General features: G+C 42.2%; 1 protein-coding gene across 4 annotated transcripts in view; it reads left to right on the top strand.

Moving 5' to 3' along the window:
• Nucleotides 1-16,677, top strand: part of BEAN1 (brain expressed associated with NEDD4 1) — a 63,294-nt gene that overhangs the window by 8,585 nt on the left and 38,032 nt on the right. The window contains exon 1 of one of the 4 annotated variants that reach the window (XM_070760373.1): nt 2,191-2,788. The exons of the other annotated variants lie outside the window; for them this stretch is intronic. The gene's annotated coding sequence lies outside the window, so the exon portion shown is untranslated. Of the gene's footprint in view, nt 1-2,190; nt 2,789-16,677 lie in introns of those variants that run through there. 4 annotated transcript variants of the gene reach the window in all.

Here is a 16,677-nt window from a genome sequence, read left to right as displayed (position 1 = left end):
GGTAACAGGGAGAGAAAGAGAGAGAGCGGAGGGCACCTTGCCGGTCCACGCCCCCCTAGATGAGCGGCTCCGCATGGCCCCAGCGCCGCCCAGGCAAAGGGGAAACCCCAAGATCGCTTGCCGCTTGCCGTATTGCAGCGAAGGAGGCGAAGCAAGGCTCCAAGCTGCAATACGGCAAGCGGCAAGCGGCAAGTGATCTTGGGGTTTCCCCTTTGCCTGGGCGGCGGGAAGACCAAGGGAAGGTTCCTTCAGCCGCCCAACACCTGATCCGCTCCGCAGCGCGGCAACGGGGAAACCCCATCTTCGGCTCCTCGCTGCTTCCGCGCTGCGGAGCAGATCAGCTGTTGGGCGGCTGAAGGAACCTTCCCTTGGTCTTCCCCGCCGCCCACACGCAAACTCCACCATCTGCGCATGTGCGGCCATGAAAAAAAATGGTGCACATGCGCAGATGGTGGTTTTTACTTCCGCATCCAGTATAACGCAGAAATCGATTAGCGCGGGAGGTCTTGGAACGTAACCCCCGCGCTAATCGAGAGATCACTGTATTCTCCAAAGCATCTGAAGGTCGAACAAGGGGCAATGAGTGGAAATTCTTCAAGGAGAGGAGCAACCTAGAACTAAGGAGAAATTTCCTGACAGAACAATTAATCAGTGTGGAGCATTCAGTTGTGAATGCTCCAAACCTAGAAGTTTTTAAAGCAGATGTTGGATAACCATCTCTCTGAAGCAGCGTAGAGTTTCCTGCCTAAGCAGGGGATTGGACTAGAAGACCTCCAAGGTGCCTCCCAATTCTGTATTATTATTATTGTTGTTATTGTTATTGACATCTCAGGTGTCCAATCCACAGGCATCTGGGTATTTCCCATCAAATTCAAGGGGATCTTCCTCACCCTATAAGGCTAACAAGTCGGTACCCGAATTGAGTGGACCTAAATATTGGGAAAAGAAAAGCAAACCCTTCCCATCCTCCATTTCATTTCCAACCCCACCACCTAAAAGAAGAGTTGCACGTGGCTCTAAAACCCGAGATCTCCAGTTCACGCTTGGAGAGCGAAGGCCACCAGGCAAACCCAAAGATACTTCACCAGAAGAGCCCTTCACTCCTCCACTCGAAACAGAATGCCCTACGAAAGCAGACTCTCAATCCTAGGTCTAGAAAGCTTAGAACTACGATGCCTAAAACACGATCTAAGTATTGCCCACAAAAACATATGCTGCAACGTCCTGCCTATCAATGACTACTTCAGCTTCAACCGCAACAACACAAGAGCATGCAACATATTCAAACTTAATATTAATCGCTCCAAGCTTGACTGTAAAAAATATGACTTTAACACGTGGAACTCATTACTGGACTCAGTAGTGTCAACCCCTAACCCCCAACATTTCTCCCTTAGACTCTCCACGATTGACCTCTCCAGGTTCCTAAGAGGTCAGTAAGGGGCATACATAAGTGCACTAGTGTGCCTTTCATCCCGTGTCCAATTGTCTCTCCTTATCTCATATATCATATATCTTTTCTTCCGTTCATATATCTTCTCTATTTTTATATATTTTCTTTATATATATTTTCTTTCTTCATGTCTATTCTTATATATTTTCTTTCTTCATGTCTATTCTCTTCGATATGTATTGTGTATTGGACAAAATAAATAAATAAAAATAAATAAAAAAATAAAACCCGAGCCATCTCTTCAGGCTTCTTCGCCCGGGGAAAGGGGAAGAGAGAGATGCTGGCGCATCCTTTGTTCATCCAGCCATGGCACAGCGGGCTGGGGGGGGGGGCAACGCGGGGCTGGGTTCTCCCTTCCCGTTCTCCCCACCCCCGCATCCCACCGCTGCATCCCGGCTGGCCGCCCCAAGAAGCCTCTTTTGCGCCGTGGAGGGGCCTTTACGCGCCTTGATCGCCTATTCTGCGCTCCTCCGGTCCACGACCGAGGAGGCGAAGCGGCATGGAGAGACTGGCCTTTTGCTCCGGGAAGAGGAGGTGGAGAGGAGGTGGGCGAGGGCGGGTTGTTTCCCCGGGGAAAGGCTGCTTCCCCTCCCCGCCTTTCTTCTCTCCTCCTTCCTCCGGCTGCCGCTCCCTAATTGGGGCGCTGGAGGGCGACTCCCCTGGAGGAGACTAAGACGGTGTGTGTGTGTGTGTCTGTCTGTGTGTGTGTGTGTGTTAGGATGTAGCCCCGCCTGGGGGAGGGACACCCTCCCCAGACCGCTCTGCTGGAGTTAAGTCAACGGCTTGGCTTCCCAAGGGGCGCCCTCGGGACTTCTTACCCAAACCGGTGTTTTAAGAGCCTTTTGTTGTCCCACCTGCCCACCGGGCTGGGGGCAGAGGGAGGGGGCGCCGAGAGCTTTAAGCTCTGCCCCCCCCCCTCCCGTTGCCACAAAGGCGGAGAAGAGTTTAGGGTGGGGTGAGCCATTGTCTCGCTGGAAAGTGGGGAGGAGGCGCTCGAGCGCACGAGGGGAATCCGGAGGCCGGGCGCGCGGAGGGGGCGCGCGCGCGTTCTCCTCCATCCTCCTCTTTTCTCTACTCTCTCCCCCCCCCCACTACTCTCCCCGTGCTGTGTAGCCCTGCACCCGGTTCCGATTCATTGGCTCTCGGTCCTCTCTCCATGGGAAAGGTGGAAGAGGGGGGGAAGAAAAAAGAAGAAAGAAAGAATAAACAAAACTCCCGGAGTCTGCTGGAGACTCCAAAATGCCTCCGGCGGTCCTGCGGGGAAAGCCGTCTGGTCCACGCGAGGAAGTCCGCAGCAGGGGGGGAAACTCGGGGATCGTGGAGAGCCCGTCGCACGTATGTATGCAGAGGTGGAGATGGAGGCGGGTGGGGACGCTGGGGCGTTGGGGAGGGGGCTGCGTGCGTCTCTTTCTACTTCTCTTCTTTCTTCTCCATCCCTGGCGATGCAGGAAAGGAACCAAGCCAGGATTTTCACTCTCTTCTTCGGTTTCACTTTTATTTGGATGGAAAAGTAAGGGCTGGAGTTGGAGAGGCAGGAAGCAGGGGTTGGGATGCAGCCATTCGCTGAACAATGGAGCAGGTGCCTTCCAAAATCTCATTGTCCTCCCGGGCTTCTTTGTCCCGACAATGGGAATGGGGGGGGGAGCTTTATTCCTGAAGCTTGTGCATCAAGAAAATCTAGGTGTGTGTGTGGTTTCAGCTCTACAAAGAAAATCAGCCTCTTTTAAGAATGTGGAAGGCTTGAAGTTTCTGCCCTGCTGTCCCTTTCTCCAGGCATGGAGTTTCTGGAAGAGAAAAGCTATGGCCCTCTGCTTAGTTTGAGGTCTGACTGTCAGCAGAAGAAAGACAGGGGAAATATTTATTTATTTATTTATTTTATATTATTTTTCAAACATGTATAGGAAAGTAGCAGTTTGTATAAACACAAGTAAAGAGTAACAATAAAAGAGGACAGTAGGACAATAGGACACATGTAAAAAATATTTACCATATTTTTCGGAATATAAGACGCACCTTTTTCCTCCCTAAAAGAGGCTGATAATTTGGGTGGGTCTTATACTCTGAATGTATTTCCTCCCCCCCCCAGCCCTAACTAGCTGTTAATAATCTTCCCAGCTCTTATCTTGCAGGCTCTTTCATTGTTTCTCTCTACAAAGAATGTTTTCCAAGCTCTTAAGTCTTTTCAGGGGGGGGGGGTTCATTGCTCTTACTTGCTCCGAATAAGTTTCTTTCCAGCCCTAACCAGGTGATAACGATGTTCCCAGCTCTTACCAGCTTGCAAGCTCTTTCACTCTTACTCTCTGTGAAGAATTTTTTCCAAGCCTTAAGTCTTTGCAGGGTTTTTTCCATTGCTCTACTTGCTCCAAATGTTTCTTTCCAGGTGCCAATGATGTTCCCAGCTCTTACTGGCTTGCAAGCTCTTTCATTGTTGCTCTCTCCAAATAATTTTTTTTAAAGCCCTAACCAGGGAATAAAATAATGTGCTGGCTAAGATGAATACCTGCTAAGCAGGTTCTTTTCCCAAAACTAAAGTGTGTCTTATACTCCAAAAAATATGGTACATGTGAATCCCTCCCTGGTGCTCAGATTCCAGTTAAAAAAGAAACCAAAAAGCAAACAGAACTGACTTGGCCTAAAATGAATAGGGATTTGTCTTGGGGGTGATAGGGAGAGATGAGAAAGATTATTATTTGGGAGTGTTGACTTCCTGGCCAAATTCTGGTCAAACCCAAAGCAGTCAATCAAGATTCAAAATACAAAAACCTTGGAATCGAATTAGTGCTTGTGTAATCACTTTTTAAAGCTGGCTGGAAGACGGGTGTTCAGTCTGCCAAGGGTAGATCTTTTTTGTAGAAATTGCTAACCTAAACAAAAAACAAAGATTTCAAGAAAAGAGACAAGGATGGGCAAGCTCATATTCCTAATCTCAATTTGGTGTGGGACCCATTTCCCTGGTCAGTGTGGAACTTTGGAGAGGGGACAGTTGAACGTGTTTTCTGTTGACGTCTTCCAATGGTTGTGTATTGCACTCTTCCTGAATGCTTTGTTTCAAAATAGGCATTATTTATTTATTGGTTTTATATGCCGCCCCTCTCCGAGGATTTGGGGCGGTTCACAACATATCAAAAACAATATACAGTATTGTTTATTAGTGCGGCACTTTTCATTAATATTATTCTACCTTTTTTTAAGGGTGAATATGAGCACAGGTCTTAATTCCCTTTTGCCTGTGGATTTGGTGTGTGCAAACCGGATACATTCATGCAAACTGTTTTTTTAATGTAACAAGATTTACTTTGATGCAAACCAGTGATCCATCTCAACTCAGTGTTCTTAATCTGATTGCCAGGCATTGTCCATAGTTTCAAATCAGTGTCTTTTTCATTAGTAATATCAGGGCCTTACTGAACCTTTTGGTCTGGCATAAGGTGGACGTGCGCAGAGCTCTGAAACTCTATATCAGGCGCACGGCTCCTTTTCACAAGACTGAGGCCTTGTTTGTCTCCTTTGGCCAACATCGACTGGGTCTCAAAGTGTCATCACAGACCATTAGTCAATGGTTGAAGCTTTGTATAGCAGAAGCGTACAAAGCAGGTTCCCAGACATTGCCTAGTGGAATCACGGCTCATTCGACTCGTAGTGCCGCTACTTCAGCGGCATCGGCCACACAGGCATCGATAGAGGACATCTGTAGGGCGGCCACGTGGGCCACCCCTACCACCTTTATACGGCATTATAAACTGGACACGTTTGCTTCAGCCGAGGCAGCCTTCGGGAGGAGAGTATTGCAACGAGTGTGTGACACTACAGGATCATGATTCAATGATATCCCTCCCTTGAACACTGGAACTTGGGTATATCCCATGCTGGACTCTCCTTCCAGAGGCATGGGAGACATGTTCCCCAAGATGTGGTGCTTCCCTTTCAAGGTTTCTGGAGATCAGAAATCTGTGTATGCTTCTTATGGATTGAAGAAATAGCTGGATTTGTCACTTGGTTGGAGGGGCCTATAACGGTTTTCCAAAATCTGGCTAGTAAATTTACCGGGTGTACTTTCAAAATGTACAGTTACATATCTCCTACACAACAGATAGAATAGAATTCTTTATTGGCCAAGTATGATTGGACACACAAGGAATTTGTCATTGGTGCTTAGGCTCTCAGTGTAGATAAAAGATCCATTTGTCAAAAATCATGAGGTGCCACACTTGATGATTTTCATAGGGTGCAAATCAGTAAACAAAGGCAAAGTGTTAAAAATTCTCTCTTTTCTCTTTCTCCTTGGTTCTTTTCTTCCACTTTCTCTGCTTCTGGAAAGTTAAATTGGAACCAGTGGCTGTTATTTCAGTCTCTGCAAGTAATGTTCCAAGGTTTAAGAGTTTATATGGTGGAATATATGGGCCAGATTCTCAAGATTGCAGAGGTATAAGAGATAGCTCGGTATAGATAATTTGTGTGAGTGAAAGTGGGTGAAGACAGCTCCCCCCTAACCTGTTCCATGTGCAGGTCGCCAGTGGCCCTGGACAGCTGGTAATCTGGGCCCATAAGATTGTAAACTTTTAACATTGTTACATGACATTGTTACATGATTTATGTATCTTAACTATATTATAGAAAAGTGCGGGATACCTGTGCTTCACCACGAAACCAGGTGATTGGTATTGATAAATCAACAATTAAAGCTTGAAAATTAATGAATAGTTATGATTGGGCTTGATACATTGGCACTTAAAGCTTGAAAATTTATGTAGAATGTGTAACTCCTTAGCATCAGAGCATGTTAATATAAGACAACTGGCAGTTGGAGCAGAGTTCTTTTCAGGAGGGGAGGGGGGAGTAGAACATCTAACTCCTTAACATTAGGCTGTGTTAATATAATACTTAATAAGAAATACTAATGATCTGATGGTCATTTCAAAAAATCCTTTCTTAATGAGAACCTAGAAGCCAAGAGGAAGCTACATGCCAGGTTTCAGGTTTGTAGGCTTTACAGTTCTGGAGATTTTATGATGAGTGAGTGGTATATGCGGCCCAAGACAATTCCTCTTCACTCATTGTGGCCAAGACAAGCCAAAAGGTTGGATACCCATGATTTAGATCAGGGGTCCCCAAACCTTTTACACAGGGGGCCAGTTCACTGTCCCTCAGACTGTTGGAGGGCCGGACTATAAAAAAAACTATGAACAAATCCCTATGCACACTGCACATACCTTATCTTAAAGTAAAAAACAAAATGGGAATGTACTATTTAGAGGGGGGAAAGAAGTCTGAAATTCATATATGTTTATGTTTTGTTTTTAATTTTGTTTTGTTAACATCTGATTGGCTATACAAGGTTTTCTTGGCTTATAGAAAAATGTCTAAAGAAAGAAGGAAGCACTTTGGCATAGTGGTTAATAAGTTAGAAAATAATTGGTGTTGTACTTTTTGAAGGAACATTAAGGAGGGAATTTAATTAAAAGAAAATGAATGTAACTGGATGACAAAATTAGAAAAAAAACTTTTGCAACTTTTTTGATGATTGATATTAGTTACTAAGAAAATACCGCATTTTATTCATGGAAAATTAGATGGTACACTGTATTGTTTGAATGTATGTTAAGAGAAAAATAAAAAATTACCCCCCCGAAACAGTCCTTCTTTCCTCTGTCCCTCCATTTCTCCTTCCTTCCTTCCTCCCCACTTCTCTTTCCCTCCCTCTCTTTCCCTTTTCTTTCTTGCTCTCTTTTCCCTGTGCTCCTGTCAATCACCGGTGGGCCGGATAAATGGCCTCAGTGGGCCGCATGCGGCCCACGGGCCATAGTTTGGGGACCGCTGATTTAGATAGTAGGCTGCTTTAGTTTGGCAAGATTCTTTCTATAGAAGTGGAACAATGTGAAATCTCCTTGAAAGAATCACTCTGTTTGAAAGCAATTTTCTTAAATTTTCTTAAGTAGGTTTTGTTAGAAGGGTAAAAATTCATAGTGCCTCTTTTTATAAAGGTTTTTTATTTATTTTTAAAAAAACATGAATGTTTCATATTTCTTTAAACCGTGTGTCATCTGGGTATAAATATCAACATTTACAAGATCATTCACATTAATATTCTCTCATCTTAAAATTATAACATATTAAACAGTTGAATATAATAAACCTGTTCCCTTTTTCCTCTTAGCGTATCTCCCAATAAAAAGTATAGTAATAACTTCAAGCATTATCATCCTCCTCATCATAATATAAACAGTTATCATATTCAACTCTCTATAGTGCCTTTTTGTGTGTGGCACGATTAAAGTGCCAGGATCACATTGTTTACAAGATGATCTGTGACCCCTCATAATAGCCGAAGCCAAAAGTGGCAGAGAATAGAATTCTTTTTAGAAGAGAAATCTTTATTGGCCAATCATTAAGTGTTGTACCACATGATTCTTGACATATGTATATTTTCTTTTATGTACACTGAGAGCATCATGCCGTCATCACCTCGAGGTTCGACTACTGTAATGCTCTCTAAATGCTCTCTAAATGGGGCTACCTTTGAAGAGTGTTCGGAAACTCCAGATCGTGTAGAATGCAGCTGTGAGAGCAATCATGGGCTTCCCCAAGTATTTATTTATTTAGTTAGTTAGTTATTAGATTTGTATGTCGCCCCTCTCCGTAGACTCGGGGCGGCTCACAACAGCAATAGAACAATTCATAACAAATCTAATAATTTAAAAAACATTTTAAACCCCCCATTATTAATCAAACATACAGTAGTCCGTCGCTATATCACGCTTCACCTACTGCGGCTTCACTTCATCGCGGGTTTTCAAGAAATATTAATGAGAAAAATCATTCGCGGATCTTCGCTGGTTCGCGAGTTTCTGAGGAAGTCGATCGGCAGATTTAAACAGCCCGTGGAACTCGATCGGCAGGTTTTTCCAAAAAAAAAAATCTAAAATTGTAAATACTGTATTTAAATACTGTATCTAAAATAAATACTGTGTGGGAAGGGTTTATAAACACTTAAAACAATGAAAACTTACCAAACAATTACAATATAAATACTTAAATAAGTACTATCAGTCGATAAATTCCCCATCGCGGATTTCACTTATCGCGGCCGGGTCTGGAACGTAACACCCACGATAGGTGAGGTCTTACTGTACATACAAACATACCATACATAAATTGTATAGGCCCGGGGGAGATATCTCAATTCCCCCATGCCTGGCAGCAAAGGTGGGTTTTAAGGAGTTTACGGAAGGCAAGGAGGGTGGGGGCAGTTCTAATCTCCGGGGAGAGCTGGTTCCAGAGAGTCGGGGCTGCCACAGAGAAGGCTCTTCCCCTGGGACCCGCCAAACAAGATTGTTTAGTCGACGGGACCCGGAAAAGGCCAACACCAACACTCCACAGTTTGCATTGGTTGCCGATCAGTTTCTGGTCACAATTCAAAGTGTTAGTTATGACCTATAAAGCCCTTCATGGCACCGGACCAGAATATCTCCGGGACCGCCTTCTGCCACACGAATCCCAGCGACCGGTTAGGTCCCACAGAGTTGGCCTTCCCGAGGTCCCGTCGACGAAAAATGTTGTCTGGCGGGACCCAGGGGGAGAGCCTTCTCTGTGGCGGCCCCGAACCTCTGGAACCAGCTCTCCCCAGAGATTAGGATTGCCCCCACCCTCCTTGTCTTTCGCAAACTCCTTAAAACCCACCTCTGCCGTCAGGCATGGGGGAATTGATTTCCTTGGGCCATTTCTGTTTTATGTATGGTTTGTCTGAGATGTATGACTGTTTTTATATTAAGGGATTTAAATTGTTTTTAATCATTGGATTCGTACTGTTCTGTTGTTGTGAGCTGCTCCGAGTCTTCGGAGACGAGCAGCATACAAATCTAATAAATAATAATAATAATCTGCCCCAGAGACAAATTCCTTGTGTGTCCAATCACACATGGCCAATAAAGAATTCTAGTCTAGTCTAGTGTAGTCTAGTCTCAATTCATACAACCATTCTTCCTATGTTTTAGCCTCCAGTCCCCTAATCACCTTTGTTGCTCTCCTCTGCACTAGACTCTCAACATCTTTTTTATATCGTGGCAACCAAAACTCAGTTGATTAGAATTGGCCTAGTCTCTTTTATTTGGCAGCCTCGTCTGACAGTACACAGGAAGCATGGCCTTCTCTGTTACAGCACCGGCCCTCTGGAACACTGTAAGATTTGCCTGGTCCCCACCTTAACCATGTTTTTGGACAATTGGGGTGTTTCGCTTGTATTTTTAACTATATGCCAGCTAGAGTGACTGTGGAGTTGGACAGCAACATCAATTTCACAAATAATATATGAATAAACGCCTCTCTCTTCTGCTGCTTCTCTGGCAACTCAGGCTTCTACACCAAATCTCCAGGGAAATTCCTCCCAGCGGCTCCTCCACCTTTTCATCATTCGGCAGGAAGAAACAGCATCTTAACCCTTGCTCAGCTCTCTGTCAGTCGTTGCTTCTAAAAGCTTTCCAGCAGAAATCGGAACCTGAGGGAATAAGCAAACCCTTATCCGATTATGTAATGTTTAGTCAGATCTGAAAGAAGCCAATTGTCGCCATCTCTTCAGTGGCAGATACTTCTCTGAGGGGAAATAGGATTTTTTTTTCTGAGAAGTTTTCTGTTCTTCACAGAAAATATCCTTTAACCACTTTTTTTCACAACTTTGGGCAGTTGTAGCCTAAAGGAAGTAGGAATATTTAGTGGTTCCATATCAAATTGTGGTGCTGATGTTCTGTTCAAGGCCTCACCTCAAGAGGCCTCAGGGCCTCACCACCATAGTTCCCTCTAAGCTGAGCAGTGAGCAATCGCTCACTTAAAAATCATCATCAACTCAGATTTTTCCAAACCTGCCCAGAAGCTGAGAGGGAAAGAGTGAGAGGGAAGGAGAGAGAGAGGAAGAGAGAGAAACAGATAGAAAAAAGAGAGGAAGGAAAAGAGAAAGAAAAAGAATGGGAGTAAGGAAGAGAGAAAGAAAATCAAAATCTAGTTTGAAACTAGCTCAACTATTTAAGTGGCATTTTGATATTGATAGAGTTGCCCTATTATGAGCTCACTGTTATAGACACACAGTACAGTATTTTATTTTGAAATTCTCTGAGGCAAAAAAGGGTGGGTTTTTTGTTTGTTTGTTTATCTGTCTGTCTGTCTGTCTGTCTGTCTGTCTGTCTATCTATCTATCTATCTATCTATCTATCTATCTATTATTTCTGTGCCGCCCAGTCCCGAAGGGACTACCGCTCAGACACTATACTTTTCCGCCCACCCCCCAAAAAAATTAGAGGGAACACTGCTCACCATAATATTTTAGGTGGTCCCTGGATCTTGCAAAAACTACAGGCACCAGGTTTCCCTCAAAATAAGACCCTGTCTTATATTTTTTTTGAACCCTGAAATAAGCACCTTTTTCCTCCCTAAAAGAGGCTGATAATTTAGATGTGTCTTATACTTTGAATGTAGCTTCTTTTTTCCAACCCTAATTAGCTGCTACCGATCTTCCCAGCTCTTACCTTGCAGGCTTTTTCATTGTTTCTCTCGGCGAAGAATGTTTTCCAAGCCCTATATTTTTGCAGGGTTTTTTTTTTCATTGCTCTAACTTGCTCCAAATAAGTTTCTTTCCAGCCCTAATCAGGTGCTAATGATGTTCCCAGCTCTTATCCGCTTGCAAATTCTTTCATTGTTACTCTCTGCTAAGAATATTTTCCAAACCCTGTCTTTGTTGGGATTTTTTTCATTTTCTGCTTTCTCCAAATGTTTCTTTTCAGCCCTAACCAAGTGCTAACAAGTTCCCAACTCTTATTGGCTTGGAAGCTCTTTCATTGTTACTCTCTGCAAAGAATGTTTTTCAAGCTCTAGGTCTTAGCAGGTTTTTTTTCATTACTCTAACTTGCTCCAAATAAGTTTCTTTCCAGCCCTAATCAGGTGCTAATGATGTTCCCAGCTCTTATCAGCTTGCAAATTCTTTCATTGTTACTCTTTGCGAATAATGTTTTCCAAGCCCTAAGTCTTTGCAGGCTATTTTTTCATTGCTCGAACTTTCTCTGAATAGGTTTTTTCCAGCCCTAACCAGATGTTAATGATGTTCTTACCAGTTTGCAAGCTCTTTCATTGTTACTCTCTGCTAAGAATGTTTTCCAAACCCTGTCTTTGTTGGGATTTTTTTTTATTCTCTGCTTGCTCCGAATGTTTCTTTTCAGCCCTAACCAAGCGCTAACAATGTTCCCAACTCTTATTGGCTTGCAAGCTCTTTCATTGTTACTCTCTGCAAAGAATGTTTTTCAAGCTCTAGGTCTTAGCAGGGTTTTTTTTTCATTGCTCTACTTGCTCTGAATGTTTATTTCCAAGTGCTAATGATGTTCCCAGCTCTTACCGCCATGCAAGCTCTTTCATTGTTACTCTCCCTGAATAAGGGTTTTTAAAAGCTCTATCCAGGGGATAAAATGATGTCCTGAAACTGACCCCCTAGCCAGGGGATAAAATAATGTGCTGAAGGACGCTAGCCGGATAAATATCTGGTAAGGAGATTCTTTTTCCTATTTAAATTGCTGACAGGCAGAAACCAAAGCTTGGGGGTGGCTGGGTGAGGTTACATTTGGTGTATAAGACACACCCAAGTATTCATTCTCATTTTTGGGGGGAAGGTTTGTCTTATACTCTGAAAAATACGGTAATTTCTTTCCTCTTTTCCCTGGTTCCTCATCTTTTTCTTCTGTTGCTTCTCCTGCCATTGAAATAAATTCAGATGCCCTTAGTAGTTATCGGATGGCACCAGTGACATCACCAAGGATGTGGTGCCCCATTCTCCGTGCAAAAATGGAGTTCTGGGCTGGTGCTCAAAATCTTTTTCCCTGTACATTTTGTTTTAATTTAGTTCCCTCTGAAGTCGTAATTCACGTTTGGCCTTTCCCCAAAACATGATCAGCCGAAAAGTGACCTGGTTTTGCCTTCTCTGCAGCTAAACTCTCCTGCTAAAAATATAGTGGGTTGTTATTTGCAAAACAAAAACAAAAATGATGTTGGTTGTTGTAATCTTTAACAGGGTTTCTTTCTTTTTTTCCTCCTGAAAATATGTCTGCCAGCCGACAAGATACCATTTACAATTTAGGCACCAGACACTATGTCATCTCACACTTTCCCTCCCCCTACAAGAAAATTAACAATGGCCTGGAGTTTTGCAAAATTGACTTGCAATAATCTTTGTGGCTTCTCACCGGGAAAGGTTGAGCTCTTACAAGGTGTTTGATTCTCACTTTAATTCAGTGAGACGTTCTCAAGAGATTTGGGGCTGGTCTGGCTGTCTGTTTGTCTTTCTTTCTTTCTTTCTTTCTTTCTTTCTTTCTTTCCTTCTCTTTTGTTCTTTCTCTCTTTTCCTTCCTTCCTTTCTTTCTCTTTCTCTTGCCCTTCCTTCCCTCCTTTTTTTTCTTTTTCTCTTTCTCTCACCCTTCCTTCCTTCTTTCCTTTCCTCCTTCCTTTCTTTTTCTTTTGCTCTTTCTTCCCTTCCTTGCTTCATTCTTTCTTTTCTTTATTTCTTTATTTCTCTTTCTTTGCCCTTCCTTCCTTCCTTTTTTTCTTTTTCTCTTTCTCTCACTCTTTCTTCCTTCCTTTCTTCTTCCTTCCTTCTTTCCTTCCCTCCTTCCTTCCTTTCTTTTTCTTTTGCTCTTTCTTCCCTTCCTTGCTTTCTTTTCTTTCTTTCTTTCTTTCCTTCTCTTTTGTTCTTTCTCTCTTTTCCTTTCTTTCTCTTTCTCTTTCCCTTCCTTCCTTCCTTTTTTTCTTTTTCTCTTTCTCTCACGCTTTCTTCCTTTCTTCTTCCTTCCTTCTTTCCTTCCCTCCTTCCTTCCTTTCTTTTTCTTTTGCTCTTTCTTCCCTTCCTTGCTTTCTTTTCTTTCTTTCTTTCTTTCTTTCTTTCTTTCTTTCTCTTCTGCCTTTTTTGTCCGAAGGATTTGTCCTAAGGACTGCTATAGAGAAAAGAGGTTGAAAGCATCTGAAGGCAGAACAAGAAGCAATGGATGGAAATTGGTCAACGTGAAAACCAAACCTAGAACTAAGGAGTAATTTCCTGACTGCTCGATGTAGTATGATACTGTTTTCAGGATGAGCTAGGTGTTATTTGTCTCCTAGTCAACCTGTATTACATGCAAGCCTCCAGATTGAGTAGGTGGGAAGTGAGTTGAGACCAAAGCGCACTGCTGTTCCTAAAACAGCATCAGCCCTACCCCCAACCCAAGCTTTAGCTTTCATACTTCTTCAACAATGCTTTTACAGCCCACTTCCAAACTCTCTCACACACTCTCTCTCACACTCTCTCTCTCTCTCTCTCTCTCTGTAAAAAAAAACCCTTACAGGATGGGAAATAAGAATTTGAGGGACATAGAAAGGAGAGGCATAGGAAAACCCTGGCATCTAAATCTTCTCAGAAATGTTTAAGTGTTTTTTTGCAGCTGTGTTGGTCAGTTTGGTGCAGTAGCTAAGCAGTGGTTCTCAACCTTTCTAACGCCGCAACTCCTTAATACAGTTCCTCATATTGTGGTGACACCCAACCATAAGTCTAGCACCAATTCTCCCAACAGAGCTTTAAGATGATTAGTAGGAAGGTCAGAGGGACCCCCGCCCACTGTAAATGCCTGATTGTAAAAATATGTTCCAAGGCGCCATAATATTCCTAACACCATGGGAAATTTGTCTTTTCCCATGGTCTTAGGCGACACCTGTGAAACGGTCATTCGACCCCCAAAGGGGTCCTGACCCCCAGGTTGAGAACCACTGATGCTAAGACATCAAGATAGAAGTTGTTTTTCAAGATTAGCAACTTCCTTTTGAATTATGAATAAAAACTATGCAAGCATAAATGTTAACGAAATGTTGTAAAAATGTATATACCTCTTTTATAGCTTCTGACAAAAGTGGGATGTAAATTATTTGTTTATTCATTCATTCATTCGTTCGTTTGTTCATTTGTTTGATTTTTATGCCGCCCTTCTCCTTAGACTCAGGGCAGTTTACAATATGTTAGCAATAGCACTTTTTTAACAGAGCCAGCCTGTTGCCCACACAATCCGGGTCCTCATTTTACCCACCTCGGAAGGATGGAAGGCTGAGTCAACCTTGAGCCGGTGATGAGATTTGAACCGCTGACCTGCAGATCTAGCAGTCAGCTTTAGTGGCCTGCAGTACTGCACTCAACCCACTGCGCCGCCCCGGCTCTTTTAAATGTCCCAGCGGTGTGTATTTTGTGTTTGTTGTATATGTCTGCTGTGTTTTAAATTTTAAAAAATCTAAAATAAAATAAAATAAACTTTAGTCGGGCAACTAATGATTGAGATCCTCCAAGAACATTATCCCCTGCGTGCTAAAAGCACAAACATTATTTCATCACAGGTCTTATGCAAAACCATGCTGCCAGGCAGACAACATGCTTATGGCTTTCTGAGAGCCATGTGCCGTCAGAGTGGGTGATACAGAGAAATGTAAGAGAGGGCGTTGCGAGCATTTTCTGATGGAGGAGCAGCATAAGGAAAATTATAAATCATGAACAATTATGCCGATTAGCATGGGCCTTTGGCTATCAAAAGGATGACACAAAAACATTGAGTTAATTAGGACATAGGTCGGGCTTTTTTTTTTTCCTTCCCTGACTTTGTAGAAAAATAGCCTTCCATCAATTTAAGTTGAACGCATTATTTTCATAATATTTGATGGAAACATAGAAGACTGATGGCAGAAAAAGACCTCATGGTCCACCTAGTCTGCCCTTATACTATTTCCTGTATTTTATCTTAGGATGGATATATGTTTATCCCAGGCATGTTTAAATTCAGTTACTGTGAATTTACCAACCACGTCTGCTGGAAGTTTGTTCCAAGGGTCTACTACTCTTTCAGTAAAATAATATTTTCTCACGTTACTTCTGATCCTTCCCCCCAACTAACTTCAGATTGTGTCCCCTTGTTCTTGTGTTCACTTTCCTATTAAAAACACTTCCCTCCTGGACCTTATTTAACTCTTTAACATTTAAATGTTTCGGTCATGTCCTCCCTTTCCCTTTTGTCCTCCAGGGAAATGGGGGACATGATCAAAACATTTAAATGGACAGAGGAATGGACAGATGGATGGACAAAGTTTCTTCTTTAAAGTCCATTGGGTTTAATACAACTTCGGTATAGTTGTGTAGACCCAAAGCTTATATTTGACGTTACAGGGCAATAGCATTTCAGTATTTTTCTTTTCCTTTTAAAAGAGAGTTATTTGTCATGTGTTTAAATTTTAATTAAAATACTTTATTGAATATGTACATTAAAAAAGAAAGAAAATGAAAAAAAAAACCAACAATACAACATATGATATATACATATAACATACAGCAAAAATAAAGCATCATGCTTTATACATGGATTATTTGATATCATAGCTTAATATTTGCACCTGCTAAATGGCAGTATAATTAGTTCGCAGCTCATTCATTTATAATAATATTTTCCTTTTATTGGTTATTACACATATATACATCTTGTTTATTTTCCTGTTGGTATATCCATTTTTTTTGGTTTCATTTTCTCAATGGTATAGTAGTGCCTTATAGTAGTAATATTTCCTCTTAATATCAATTTGGTTTTTCTCTCTCTATTTAATATTTTAAATAATTTTATCGTTATTCCCATTTTTCTTTCATTTTATTTTATTTTTCGCAATCCAGACATACCACCTGCCCCAAGTTTTATGGAAATCCTCCATATCCTTGTCTTGTAATTCGCATGTACATTTTGTCATCTCTACGACTTCGTAAATTTTAGTTATTAAGTTAAACATTGTTGGGATAGTTTCCTGTTTCCAGGCTTGTGCAGAGATAATTCTTGTCGTTATATGTAATATTAAATGTCTGTCATTTATTGTGACTTTATGTCTGATTATTCCAAGGAGGAAGAGTTCCAGTTTTAGAGGTATTTTTCCTGTCATGTGTTTAAATTTAATAAATAATTTCCTTAAAGAAATGAGCTGTGGTTTGTTATAGCCTCAGTTTTCCCCATTGACTCAAGAATTAGCTGCCCCGAGTATACGGAGAGGGGCGGGATACAAATCTAATAAATAAATACATAAATAAAAACATTCAAAATTTAGAAGGGGGCACTGCATCTAAATAAAAGAGAACACAGGATTATGCTGAATCTCCTCAAAGCTTCTTTGTGTTATCTTGCAGTGCACATGTGTCTATTTCCTTGGATTCAAGC

This window comes from Erythrolamprus reginae, chromosome 9 (assembly GCF_031021105.1).
Source record: "Erythrolamprus reginae isolate rEryReg1 chromosome 9, rEryReg1.hap1, whole genome shotgun sequence".
NCBI lineage: Eukaryota > Metazoa > Chordata > Lepidosauria > Squamata > Dipsadidae > Erythrolamprus > Erythrolamprus reginae.
Note: the sequence above shows the minus strand (reverse complement) of the source record. Positions and strands in the feature narration are given on the sequence as shown.